The sequence below is a fragment of the Marmota monax genome, unplaced genomic scaffold, assembly GCF_021218885.2.
Source record: "Marmota monax isolate L192 unplaced genomic scaffold, Marmota_monax_Labrador192_F-V1.1 WCK01_AAM20220418_F8-fsc00425, whole genome shotgun sequence".
NCBI lineage: Eukaryota > Metazoa > Chordata > Mammalia > Rodentia > Sciuridae > Marmota > Marmota monax.
The window spans coordinates 714453-727245 of record NW_026695206.1 but is presented as its reverse complement, the minus strand read 5'-3'; the positions used below and the strand labels follow the sequence as shown (position 1 = coordinate 727245).

The window sequence follows — 12793 nt, the reverse complement described above, 5'->3', positions numbered from 1 at the left end:
GGAGGGACCTGAGGTCCCTGCAGAAGTGGGGGGCAACGGGAGGGCCGCAAGGTCCCTGCAGAAGTGGGGGGGCAACAGCAGGGCCCTGAGGTGCCTGCAGAAGTGGGGGGGGCAACGGGAGGGCCTGAGGTACCTGCGGAAGTGGGGGGGGCAACGAGAGGGCCTGAGGTCCCTGCTGAAGTGGGGGGGGGGCAACGGGAGGGCCGCGAGGTCCTGGGGCCCAGGCGGATGGCTAGGAGGAACCCACCTCCAAGTGGAGCTGGAGGAAGGGCTACACCCACCTGCTGATTCCCAAGCACAGGTGGGATCTGATAGTGGGGCTCCACCCCCAGCACCTTCACTGCGCTCCCTGGATCTGTAAGGACCTTCCCACTCACCATGAATGACAGGACCTCTGCTCTACAGCTGACTGGTGCAAGATCACCCCAAGTTACATGTTCCTCACAGTCGGAGTGGGATTTACCGTGCACATTAAGTCTTCAAAAACTATTCTCAGAATCAAAATTGCTTTCCTAGGTTTGGGCAGATTACAAATGAGTTTGAGTTTAGTGTTTCAAATGTCCTTACTATAAACCTGTTTGACTTATCATTATATTATTCTCTTCTTCTAATTGATAAAAAAAAAAGAAAAAAAAAGCCAACCTCTAAATTTGCAGTTTCTTCAAAACAGGAATTCCCTCAGATTTTGACTAATTCATATTTAGAGATTTTAAGTGACAGACTGCCAAGATTATTACATTAATAGAGATGGATTGCTTTAGAAATGTAAAGAGCTATTGATAGATAAATTATATTTATATTTGGTTACATGTTTGGAGAGAAAATTACATAAAATAATTAAACTGGAAGGATGAAGAAGAGTTAGACTTGATAAATCTAAGCTTACCTTACAGAAAACCAAAATTTCCTTTGTAACAGCAAAGTTTCAGAATCACATAAGACGTGGTATGGAAACTGTCTTCCCCAAATTATCAAATGATTTAATTATAATTTATTTTTCAGAAAAAAATGGCTCTATTCTTTTAACTGACCTGAAGTAAGGTGATTTTTTTTTCTTCAAAAGAGCATAATGAGAATTGAGAAGTTACACTCTGAAAATGAGAACAAACCCCTGTTTCTCGTTATGTTCCACATGCAGATTTTGAATTTTATGGGGTAGCAATTCATATTTTATCTAATAATAGAATCTGACGTGGCACAATGAATTAAATATTAACACATTTCTTTCCTAGATGTGGTATTTGAAATGTGACAAAATCCAACGTTAATTGGTTTAATCCAATAAGGAATTTGATATATTTGAGTCTGACAACACACATTGGAAAGCTGAACATAATTTTAAAATAATGCTATCCTATTAAAGAAAAGTCTGATTTTCTTAAAAAGAAAGTTTTTATATGCCAACCTACCAGGAAGGAGTTAAAAATGAGTGTGGAGATGAGTAGCCTAGACTTATCATTTATTTAGTTTATTTGTCCTCCATTTTCATGAGGAACTACTTTGAACGCCTCCAGAAGAGGAAGGGAGGGCACTGCCCTGGTAAGAAGAAGGACCTGTCAGAGCCCCAGCTCTGGAGGGGGATCCTGGCTCTGAGGGGCTGTGGGCAGCCACAGCAGCTGGCTGGTAGGGGTCACTCAGTAACAAGAGTGATAAGAAACCACCAAGTCACCTGGACACACCTTCTGAAGTCCCCAGCTCTGAGGTTAAGGAGTTACAGTTAAAGGAGGCTTGGTGGGTTCAAGGTGTGTGCTCAGAATCACGTGCCCCACATTCTTAACCTATGAAATGCAGATAGCCAGGTCTTTCTTTTGCAGGACATTTAATGAATAAATTAGACCAAACTTTACAAGGAATATTATTAGATTGGGTGCATTTAGTCAAAATGACATCAATCAATCAGTCATATGGGCCATATAAGGAGCAGATCTGGATGACTCTGATTTATTTTTTCTTTGCAAACGGTCTTCTGATTAGGTAAAGGCAGATGTCTTGCGCATTTTGGGGAAAAATGAATCCAGGAATAAGAAGTGGCAATTATTTCATGCTTATTATATATCAGGTGCTATACATGCTCAAAAGAGTTTGATCCTGACAATAACCCTGCCAGGGAAACTTTGTAACCCCCATATTTACAGAGGAGGAAGAAGATCCTAAGAGAATAAATAACTTCCCAAGTTCACACAGCCCAGAGTTATGAAGTGGCTGTGTGGGAAACCATGCCCAAGACTTCTGGCTAGGAAGCCTCTCTTCCCCCCACATCTGAGTCTGTTCAGATTCACAACACTTAAGAAATAACCAGGCTTTGTGTCAGTGTGGCCTTGGGCAGCATGATGTCACTGGCACCCAACTACAGGAACTCGGGCCACTCTGCTCGCTTGAAAGCGCTGTCTTCTTCAGCTATGCACGCAGCCCGGGACACAGGGAAAAAGGCAGTCTCCCAACAGATCCAAATTGCAGGCTTGTATTTGTCACAGGCTCTGCCACTCCCAGCCATCTCTAGGGACACATCTCCGTCTGTTTCTTTCAGCCCTCTTTATACTCTAGACTATTTCAGGATTGTTCTCATCTCGATTTTATGTGCACGCAGCACCAGTGTCCTCCACTGTGGCTGGCTCAGGCCTGTGCTGCCCGTCACTGTGGCATGATGGACAGAGTGCCAGCAGGAACCGAGGACCATGGTGGGCTACCGCAGGCTGACTCCAACATCATCAGAGGGTTCCAGGACTAAGGAGGCTCTCAGGAAATGCACTCTGGATTAATATTCAAAAGACATTGGGTTTTTTTTTACCACATGATTGATAAAGCATAATGCACCAATTAATAAAACTGCCCAGGAAATGGGATGAGTGGGCAGATAGCATCTTTGAGGTGAAACAAACAGGGATTTTCTGTTAGAGGAATCCGTTAACCATAATCAAAAGAATGCCTCCTTCACTATCTACCTGTGTCCTTCCCAAGTGTGGCCAGAGCGTTTACTGCTCTTCTGCTGAGGTTTGCTCATTTCCAATGGGCGCCTCTGACCTGCCCAGCCTACACACCCAGGACCTTCCTCTGTGAATTCCACTGCACAGTGCACCCCGGCCACTCACTCACTCAGGGCCTCCTAAGCACACCCGGGTTCCCCTCTGTGCATCCTCCTGAGGACAGTCTGTGGCTTGGATGGCCTCCTGCTTCCCCACCCATTCTCACCTCTCCCCTCTCCTGTGGTCAATGAGACACTGTCTGCAGTCCTCAGCGCTCCCAGGGCCACCAGCATCTGGTGTCTGTGCGTGAGCCCAGGGCAGGAGCCATCGAGCCTGTCACTGCCGTGCTGTATGCTCTCCCGGGCAAATTATGCTTGAGGGTTTTAACAAGCGTCTCAGTCTTTTCTTTTTAATGTATTGATTCTTTCATAAGATAGTGGAAATTCTGATTTAAAGGTGTTGAAATATACTACAATGGTTTTAAAACCATTCTACCCCTCAAACAAACTAAAATGCGAGGGAAATATGTTGATCTGGCTACGCTGACGACCAGGCGGGTTTCCGCAGCAGGGTTGATTCTCTAGGACTGAGATGTTGGGTGCAGGGACTCCTTCTCCCTCCAACACCCACCTACTCCTTCTTCCGGGCCTTGAACCCAAGACAGCAGACCTGCCTTCCCATCGCTACTCACCTGTGACTTTATTTTTCACTTATTTGCTTTTCAGTGCTGCGGATGGAACCCAGGGCCTCGTAGGTGTTAGGCAAGTGCTTTTCCACTGAGCTGTGCCTGGGTCTCAAGGTCACTGTCTTCATCTACCCTCCCTGATGCACTACTCCCTCAGTTCTTCCCATCTCCCCTGTATGACATGGTACCTGCCTCACCCTCCGCTGGACAGCAGGCCCCTCAAAGCAGGGTCTCAGTAATTCTTTTATCCTCAGCAGTTAGCTCTGTGCCTGGCACGTAACAGGTGCTCAGCAAGCACTGGTTAAGCCACAGGTGCCCTTGGGAGAGTGGACGTTACCAAGACCACACTTCATCGTTACATGGCTCTGTGAGCAAGAGTCACCCAGTGCAAGATGGTCCTTCATTTCAAAGGGACCTTAGAGAAGCACTTGGGGACTTGGGTGACAGCCCTTCCATGCAGAGAGTGGTGAGGGGAGAGATGGAGGCTGAATGGATGGAAGGGTGCCCCGTGCCAGCGGGGGCAAGACCGAGTCTCATCAGAGTCCCAGGGTGTGCAGCGTGGGTTCCAGTCCTGGAGATCTGTCCACTCTAACACCCTACAGAGTTGGGTTCAAGGGCAGAAGGGCCTACTTGTACTTGGGTGAAACGAGAAGAGTATAACACGGTATGACCGAGGTGAGCGTGGTGTCCACGGGGAGACCAGCCTGGGTGTCTCTCCGTCTGGGTCCAGGGCTGGTCCCATTGCATAGCAGAGTGGTGCTCAGGGCCACTTAGAGTGTCGTAAAACATTGAGGGATTCCAAGGAGTTTTTGTCTGTGTACATTACTTCTATCATAATTCAATCTATTTTTAATTACAATAGAAATCTTTAAAATATTTATCAATCATTCCAAAGCAACTCCACTAACCAACTACATGTTAACAGAAATAACATCATCCTCTAAAAAATAAATTTTACAAAGAAATCAGTTCAGGGAGAAAAGTGGCCTGTTTTTCATTTCTGTAACCCTCCTCAATGTCCGGCTTCACAGACTGAAGCTGCTCTCCTGGCATTTCTGTACTCAATCCGCTGCTCTCTGTTGTTTTGTTTGAAGTAAACGAGGAAATCCTGGTTTTGAACAGATATACAGTTGAAAAATGGAGAGGCATTTTAGCAACTTTTCCAAACAATTCTGGATATTACTCTTCAGTGTTACACCAAAACTCAACAAGTGGCCGTTTCTCAAACCTTGTGACAGCAATGGGGCATATGAAACCTCCTCGTCAGCTTTTCTTACTGTGCTATGCTGAGATCTGTTGGTCTATCTTGCCCTTTGAATGGATTTTTGATTGACGCAGAGCTTTATAACACCACGTATTACTAATCATTTGAAAATGCTGTTTTGCCATGTCATGCAAATCTTTCATATGGTAATACTTTTTACTGTACAATGTCTAAAACCACATTAAGTGGAATGATCAGACTTTAGGAGAGAAGACTGTATTGGGAAGCTCGGTGGCAGATACAAGTTCTCTAAATTCTGCTTATAATTGTTTTTACTGAAAATACATATTGCAGGTGGTTTACCTTGAAACACAGGCTAATTCCATTCATTTAGAAAAAAAAAATCTGCCAATGTAGAGCCTGAAGAAGCACAGTAGTCAGCTGTGTCTCAAGTAATGGGCAAAGCATGTTCATGAGGCCAGCAGCCAGCCCAGCCCCCAGCTAGGCTGCCCCAGGACTGGTTCAGGACTACGCTGCGCACCCTGGCACGTAAGGACAGCTCTGTACGCCCACATTTTGCCACAGAGAACAATTAAAAGTCACAGGCGAGGGCTAAAATTTAATTAAATAATTTTTATTGCTTCATCAAAGACGTTCCTAAGTGGACCTGACATTTGTGGCAGTAAAAAATAAAACAACAATGAGGACAGCCTAGTGCCACTGCTTGATCTAGCCAAGGTGCCGGCCGCTTTCCCACCAGCGTTTTTGTACCATTAGTGCAAATGTCAACACAGTATTTTTTTTTTAAAGGCAAGCTAATGTCTCAGAATTCAGTCAAAAACAGCTCTGGCCTTGCAGACCTCCCAGGAAAGCCAGCTCTGAGGAGCCCCAGGGGTCTGTGGACCACACGGGAGGCCGGCTGCAGGCTGGCACTGGAAGGCCTCCTAAACAGCCCAAGATCGCATTCTTAACCTTTTAATCATTGTGGACTGGCTTTTCCTATTGAGTGAATATCTGTGCCTCTCCTCGTTTAAAAAGCAAATTCCCATATAAGTAGAACGTGCCCCGCACTTGCATAGTTCTGTTATCCAATGCTACAAAATCAGTAAATCAGTTATAGTTGGTTCCATTTTTATTTGAAAAACCCTGATGCTCAGAGAAGTTTTGTCCTATGGCAAATAATTGTCAGACTCTAGGATTATAAGTCTGTCTGGCTAAATATCCAAGTGCTGTCTGATGCCCCTTTAAATACCCCAAGGACACATGTTTTAAATAGTCAATGCCACTGGTTCACCAGTGGCCCATTTTTTGAAAAGAAAAACAGGGTACATTGATACATGCAAATCCTGATTTGAAATCACGGACATTTTGTTCTGTTTTGTTTTAGGAATTCTCGTGAATGTCCCCTTTACGGAGCTCTTTCAAGACCTGTCCATAGACGCAGGTCTGTGGTTCATGAGTGATTCAGAGCCATAGGCCGCAGCTTCTTCCTGGTGGCAATCCACAGTCACTGGTTTATGTGAACTCTACCAACACTGTGACCCTCATGGGTGGACTGAGGCCCTGCTGTCCTGAGGAGAGAACTGACCTCTGAGAACTCGACCAGCCCCACTCTGCTTTGGCCTTTGGGCCTCCCTCTCCACTGCTCCTCCCTAGGCACCAGGTAACCCAGACCAGGTGACTCAAGAGAAGCCAGCAGGAGGTGTCTACCATGCTACAGTGCTCTCCTTGCACGCCTCTCCCTCAGGGCCAGACTGCGAGGTCTGTGAGTTCACAGCCTCTGTCCCCAGGACCCCAGGCCTCTGCCCTACCATCTGCTCCTTCACACCCCGCCCACATGAACTAGGGCCACCAGGCCAGGCTCCCGGGGACACTGATCTGCCCGCCGTGTTAGCACTGCCCGCTCCGGCCTTCACCTCTATCTTTCACAGCCCTCTTCCCCTTCAGGTGCCCAGCATCTGTGCCCATCCCCTGGTCCTCCCTCCCGGCCTGCCTTCCTCCTCTCCCTGACTGTGCAAGCACCTGCGTGCTGAGGCCTCCTGAGGTCCCTTCCCTCTTGGGCCCTCTCTCCAGGAACTCCTCTCTGGCTACCAACCCCAGGGCCACCTGCAGACATCACAGGGGCACCCCAGAGCTGCACACTCTGCTCCCAGGTCTGCCTTCTGTGGGGCGCTTCTCCTGGTACCTGCACCATCGCCTGCCTCCTGCCCAGCCAGAAAACAGAGTCCCCTGGACGCCCCCTCCCTGCACCCCCTGCTGGGCCGTGAGCACCAGCCCTGGCACTTCCACTTCCTAAACATCTCTGGGACTGTCCCAGCTCCCAGGTGGCACTTCTGCTTCCTTCAGACCTTTTTCCTCTGAAAATGACCTCCTCTCCCATCTTTCTTCCACCGGGGTATCAGAGTAAATGTCCTAAAACATATCAATATAAACATAAAGACAAATATAAAATGAGTATCAATATAAACAATATAAAGATAACACTTTAAAACCTCAAGATCTGTCCTTGCCCAAACCTTGCCCAAACCTCCAACACCTTCAGAGAAGTGCTGGCTCTCAGGGCCACCAAGCCTGCTGTGGTCTGGCTTCTCCCTCACCTGCAGTGCACTCCTACCTAGCTTCTCTCAGTTCCCAGGACACACCTAGCACTCTGACCCTCCCCACCCTCTGACTTGTTTCTCCGTGGAATGCTCCACCCCTCCCCATCTTCTTTTGCTTGGAATTCTCCGGCTGCTCCACAGCTCTATGCCAAAACCCTACCACCTTTACCAGAGCACCTTAGGCAGGGAATTGCCTGCTTCCTCTTCCAGGACCCTGAACAAAGATGTATCATGGTGCTAATCACACTTTCATTTATGCCTGTCTCCACACTTTGGTGTGAGTTCTTTAAAGGTGGACACCATGTCTTACCTTTAAATCTCAGCACTTGAGACCTACCTGGTACATAGAGAAATTTAATGTGTGTTAATGAAGGAATGGGTGACCTGCTCTGGGTCATGTCTCAAGAGGTCACTTCTACAGATGTGAGGGGAGATCCAGGGCTGCTTTTACCCACCTCGTGTGCAAAAGATAAGCTTGCTGTGATCTCAAATGTGCCTTTTAGTCTTTAAAACCATTTTGTGGCACTTATACAGTTTCATAAATCTACATATGGCAGTATTCTCATGTAGTAGCCATGAAACTTTAGCAGCTGAATTGGACTGTCCTGTGACCAGGCATTTAAAGGTACTTAACAAAAAGATCATAGTTAATAAGTAGTGTGATCTCAGTGAGGTTGATTTCCATCTTATTTATCTTCATTTTACCAACAAAATGAGAAGAGGGAAGGTGTTTTTCATGCTTTCAATATAGACACTATATTTTAATAAACAGCATATTCTTAGAACTTAACACGCCCCAAACTGCAGTTTAAAAAATATATATATCAGGTCTGCTAGAAACTAGACTCACAACTGCCAAAATGAGTTCACTGAATCACTGGGTACACACACCCCCCCGCCCCCCACGTTTTTCCAAGGCTCTGGCCAGGTTGCTAATTAGGTAACTTCTAATCCTAATTACCTAGTCAGCCTTAATGGCTTCACACACTGCTCGCTGGTCCTGTAGGGCTGCTTTTCAATTGTTAAAACAGCTGCTGCGTTTCCACCGGAGGAGGCTGGTCTGCGCCGAGGGGGAAGCGGTCCCGAGCGCTCTGCGGTCCGCAGCCTTTCTGTGGAAAGTGGGCCACGAATGCACAGTTTGCACACTCGCGTTCCGCCTCCGTCCAACCTCCAACCTTCTGGATTCAACCCGCTTCCCCACCCCGCCCCCAAGCCAACCCCAGAGCTCCCCTCTATTGTGCACCCCGTCTCCCTGACTGGGAGGGTCCCGCGCGCACGTCCTGCTGGATTCCGCAGCTTCGCTAGGGTCTGGAAGGCCTCCCTCTACGCCCCCGGGTGGAGAGCAGGCAAGGACAGCGAAGTGTCCCCCATGCCGCCCGCGAGCCTCCAGTGAGAGCGCTGGGTCGCTGGGCGGGGTGTGTGGGAGACAGAGGGAAAGAGGAGAGAGAGAGAGAGAGAGAGAGAGAGAGAGAGAGAGAGAGAGAGAGAGAGAGAGAGAGAGAGAGAGAGAGAGGAGAGAGAGAGAGAGAGAGAGAGAGAGAGAGAGAGAGAGAGAGAGAGAGAGAGAGAGAGAGAGAGAGATCGTGTGTGTGTGTGTGTGTGTACGCGCGCGCGCACGCTGGCGCGCAGCGGGAGGGAGGGAGAGGGGGACGGAGGGGGAGGCGGCGGGCAGAGCGGGGAGGGGGCGGGCGGGCAGCCGGGCGGGAGGCGGGGAGGCTCCGGCTTGAGCAGTGACACTCCGGAGTGCACACACAATCCCCGCTCGAGCCCCAGAGAGCGGAGCGCGGAGCCGGGCACCGGCCGCGTTCTTCCCCTCGCCGTGCGCCTGGCGCCCAGGGCCAGCGGCCGCCCGCAGACCCGCCCGCGCCGCGGCATCCTCCCGCACCCGGCCCGCACGCGCCGCGCCTCTTGGCCGCTTCCCGGCTCTGCCCGGTCCCCGGCCCGCGCCGCTGCTGCTCCACTTCGCAGCAACTTCGGCGGCCGCGCGCCGCTTGCTTTTCGCCAGCGTTTGAAGTTAGCGGCGCTGGCCGCAAAGTTGGGACCCTGCGGCCGGCTGATTTTCCTCTCATCTGCTTCCGCCCCTGCCCTCCCGTCCCCTCGGTTCCTGGACACGGCGCTTAGCGTCTTGGCCGGAGCCGGGACGTGGACCGTTCCGTCAGCCGCACCTCGGGGTGGGACCTTTTCTCTTCCCCACTGGAAAGGCAAACCGACTTCTTGAAGGTAAGCGCCAAAGGAGGGCCACCCCGTTCCGGACGCCTTAGCCCGCCACCCCAGTACTGGCACAACGGCGTTCACTCCCTGGGCTCAGCCGGGGTCCGAGGTGGAGGCGCGCGCCCCAAGCTAGGAAGGGCCCAGCGAGGTCCCGGGGACGCCCGACCCAGAAGAGTAGCGGGCACGAGGGGCGTGCAGCAGGTCGTACTCGGTTCTTCTGGTTTCGTGGCGGGGCGGCTCCGGAGGGTGAGGAGGTGGAGGGAGAGCGCACGGGCCGGGAGCTCTGGGAGCCGCGTACCGGGGCGGTGGAGTCCGGGAAGCCGCAGAGCCTCCATCCCGGCTCGGCCCGGACGCTCTGCCCTCCTGCGGGACAGGCTGTCGCCTCTCTCGCAGGACTCACGCCAGTTGTCGCCGCCAGAGAAGGTCAGCAGGACCCGGCTGTGGGGGCGCCCGCGCGGGGGGCGAGGAGCGAAGGGTCCCGCCGCGCGAGGCGCTCCCGCTCGGCCTTCCCGGGGACCCCGCTCGGCTGGGCGTTTGTCCTCTGCGTGGCTGGCGAGCACCGTTAGGGAAACCGAGCGGGGCGGCCGGGTTGGCTGTCCTGTGACTCAGGGCAGAGCGCCACTGAGGGGACGTCCTCCCGCCGGGCCACCGGCGTCGCGCCCTCGCCCCGTCTGTGCGCGAGTGGGGTTCGCCCCGGCCTGCGCCTGCTTTTCTCGGTGCTGAGCTTCGCCGCAGTCCCAGCCGGAATGCGTGGCTTCGGATTCCCGCTGCTTTGGGGGTACTTCGCAACTGATGGATTTGGGGTGCGAGCTGTCTGCACGCCGCCCAGACCGAGGCGACAGCCCCTCGGTGTCCCGCAGCGGCTGCGCCGGGCCGCCGAGACCAGGGAGTCCTCGGGCACCTCCGCGGGGCGCTGGGCTGGCGCGCGCCCGGGTCGCGTTCCCCTCCGGCCCCCTTCGGGGCGCTGTCCATCTCCTGCTCCGGGATGTCCGGCTCCCAGAAAGCTAGACCTTGAGCGGGAAATGAACCTGAGCAAATGTCTGGTTTTGTTTCTTGGAGTTCTTTTTAGCAACTTGGGTTGGTAAAGCTGTTTACTTCTCATCTTTCGGCCCCACTGGATCACAATGGAGAATTAATTTTTTCATTTGTCTTGCTGATCTCACCAAACACTGCCCGCTCTCCCCGCCCTCCTCCTGACCTCGCTTCCTGAACCCTTTTTCTTTTGGGAGGAGGGAATCTCCCACCTCCTCCTCCCTCCTCCTCCTCCCAGGTCCAGGGCGCCCGTGAGAACCAGGGGAGTCGTCAATGGAAGTAAATAAGACCCGCTCTTCTCCGCCCCCTTCAAACAAGAGAAGTCCTCCCTGGCTCCTAGAGGTAGAGATAAAACATCTCTCCCGAGGGAGCGGAGTGGAGGACTTGGTGGGTTGAATTGTTTTATTATCCTGAAAGAAGTGATGGATGGATGGGAGGGGCGCGATGGTGTGGAGCAGGGTGCTGAGGGCGACCGGTATTTATTATTATTAATTATGTTTATTAAGAGCGATAATAAGGCCATAACCCTAGCTAAGGACTGTGTTTACACTTGGTTTGATTTTATGTCAATCTCTTATTACCGTGGCTTCAGAAAGTGAAAACACCAAACGGAATTAATTCCTCACACTCACTCTGCATATGGGATTCATCAAACCCCCCAAAGATACTGTCATTTACCAAAGTTTCAATCCGTGAACTTTTAGAAGGTTGTAGTCTTATGAAATGTCATTTACCTTCCTCTGCCTTCTTAAAGTTTTTAAAAAAATTCTCAACATAATTAATTATGGTCCCAATTCCCATTTTCAATCTAAACCTATATTTCAGGATTACATTAAAATATCCCATCATTGTTCTCTAAAAGTGATGCTTATGAGTTTAAATTCCTAGTTGGGGGAGGGGGACAACTGGGAATGAGGGGCCCAGAAGTTAGAGATTAGTACTATTTCAAATTTCTCTCAAAAACCTCTTGCTTCTTCCTTTAAAGAAAGACATTCCGGGCTCCTTCTCTCCACAGTGCCGAGCTCCGTGAACGTCCTTAATCTTTTCCACACACTGAAGCATAACAGCTTGCAGCCTTGTCCCCGTTATTGTTTTCATGTTTGTGTCAGGATGTTTTATTCATTAAACCTGTATGTCAAAGGCTGAGGCTCGGCGTGGCATAACGCTCTGTTTTAATTAGTAACTATCATAAAAAAGAAGCTGTGACTCTGTAATGGGTCTAAATTGCTATGAATTATGTGTGGTTTAAATTACGCATTCGTTTCAGCAGAAATGAAACCACGAATATAAAACATCTTTTAATCACTTGCAGATACAGCTTTTATCTCTGAAGACGTAACAAAATATATAATTGAAAAATACCCTCCAATGAAGGAGGGAAGCCCCCGCCCTTGGTTGTTTGCCCTGGGTCTTATTAGCACTCTGTGGTAAAGCATGGATGTTGAAGAGGAACGACCACATCACCAGCTTGCCCAGACCCTGCCAGGGTCTGCATCAGAACTCGAGCTGTGGGTCAGTCTTCAGATGACCGTGGAGAGGCGTCGTCAGTGGCATCCTGAGCCTGGCAGTTCAGACCTAAGTTTTCTCACTTGAATTCTTCCACCAGACCCTGCATAGGAAGGGAAAATGTGTTTTAGAACTTTAACTAATTGTTTGAGATGAAGGAGAGAGACAGAACTGGAGTGAACACAGAGTGGCCTTATTGCTGTCGCGGTTGGTGCTATTCAGCCTACTCAGAGAGCAGAATTTTTTTAAAAAAGCACAATAGTCTTGTTGCCATCCTTATTAGAAGAAAGGTCTTTTCCATCTGGGTGTGCTGGATGGTCGCTGGGGATGGGGTGGTGTGCCTGAACCACAGCACAGGAGCCGATGGAGGAGGGCTCAGTCTCCCTTCCTTAGTCTCCCAGATGGGGCGGTTGATTCCAGTGACCAAGCCCTGTGTCCCCAACCTTCCTGCTCCCTGTCTCCCTGTCTCTCTTGCCTTGGAGAACCCTGCGCCAGCAGGGACAGCTGGTTGAGTAAGGAACCTGGCCACCCGCTAGTCACCAGGAAGAAGATGCGTGGCTGGACCTTCTGTGTCAAGCCGCAGGCAGGCAGA

The 12793-nt window shown here is 50.5% G+C and overlaps 1 protein-coding gene and 1 long non-coding RNA gene across 5 annotated transcripts in view; one reads left to right on the top strand and one right to left on the bottom strand.

Moving 5' to 3' along the window:
* Positions 1-4474: 4474 nt before the first annotated feature.
* LOC124083579 (uncharacterized) lies at positions 4475-8901 on the bottom strand. 3 transcript variants are annotated; one of them, XR_006848816.2, is made up of 4 exons: positions 8696-8901; positions 8414-8561; positions 7201-7264; positions 4475-4756 (listed from the first exon to the last, which is right to left on the bottom strand). It is a non-coding gene; the product is annotated as an uncharacterized LOC124083579 (long non-coding RNA). The 3 variants fall into 3 exon arrangements; XR_006848814.2 differs by having other exon boundaries at positions 4475-7264; XR_006848815.2 differs by having other exon boundaries at positions 4475-7264; positions 8730-8901.
* Positions 6271-12793, top strand: part of Ndnf (neuron derived neurotrophic factor) — a 34221-nt gene continuing 27698 nt past the window's right edge. Inside the window, exon 1 of one of the 2 annotated variants that reach the window (XM_046430301.2) lies at positions 6271-6515. The gene's annotated coding sequence lies outside the window, so the exon portion shown is untranslated. Of the gene's footprint in view, positions 6516-9223; positions 9673-12793 lie in introns of those variants that run through there. The other variant, XM_046430300.2, reaches the window with a different exon arrangement.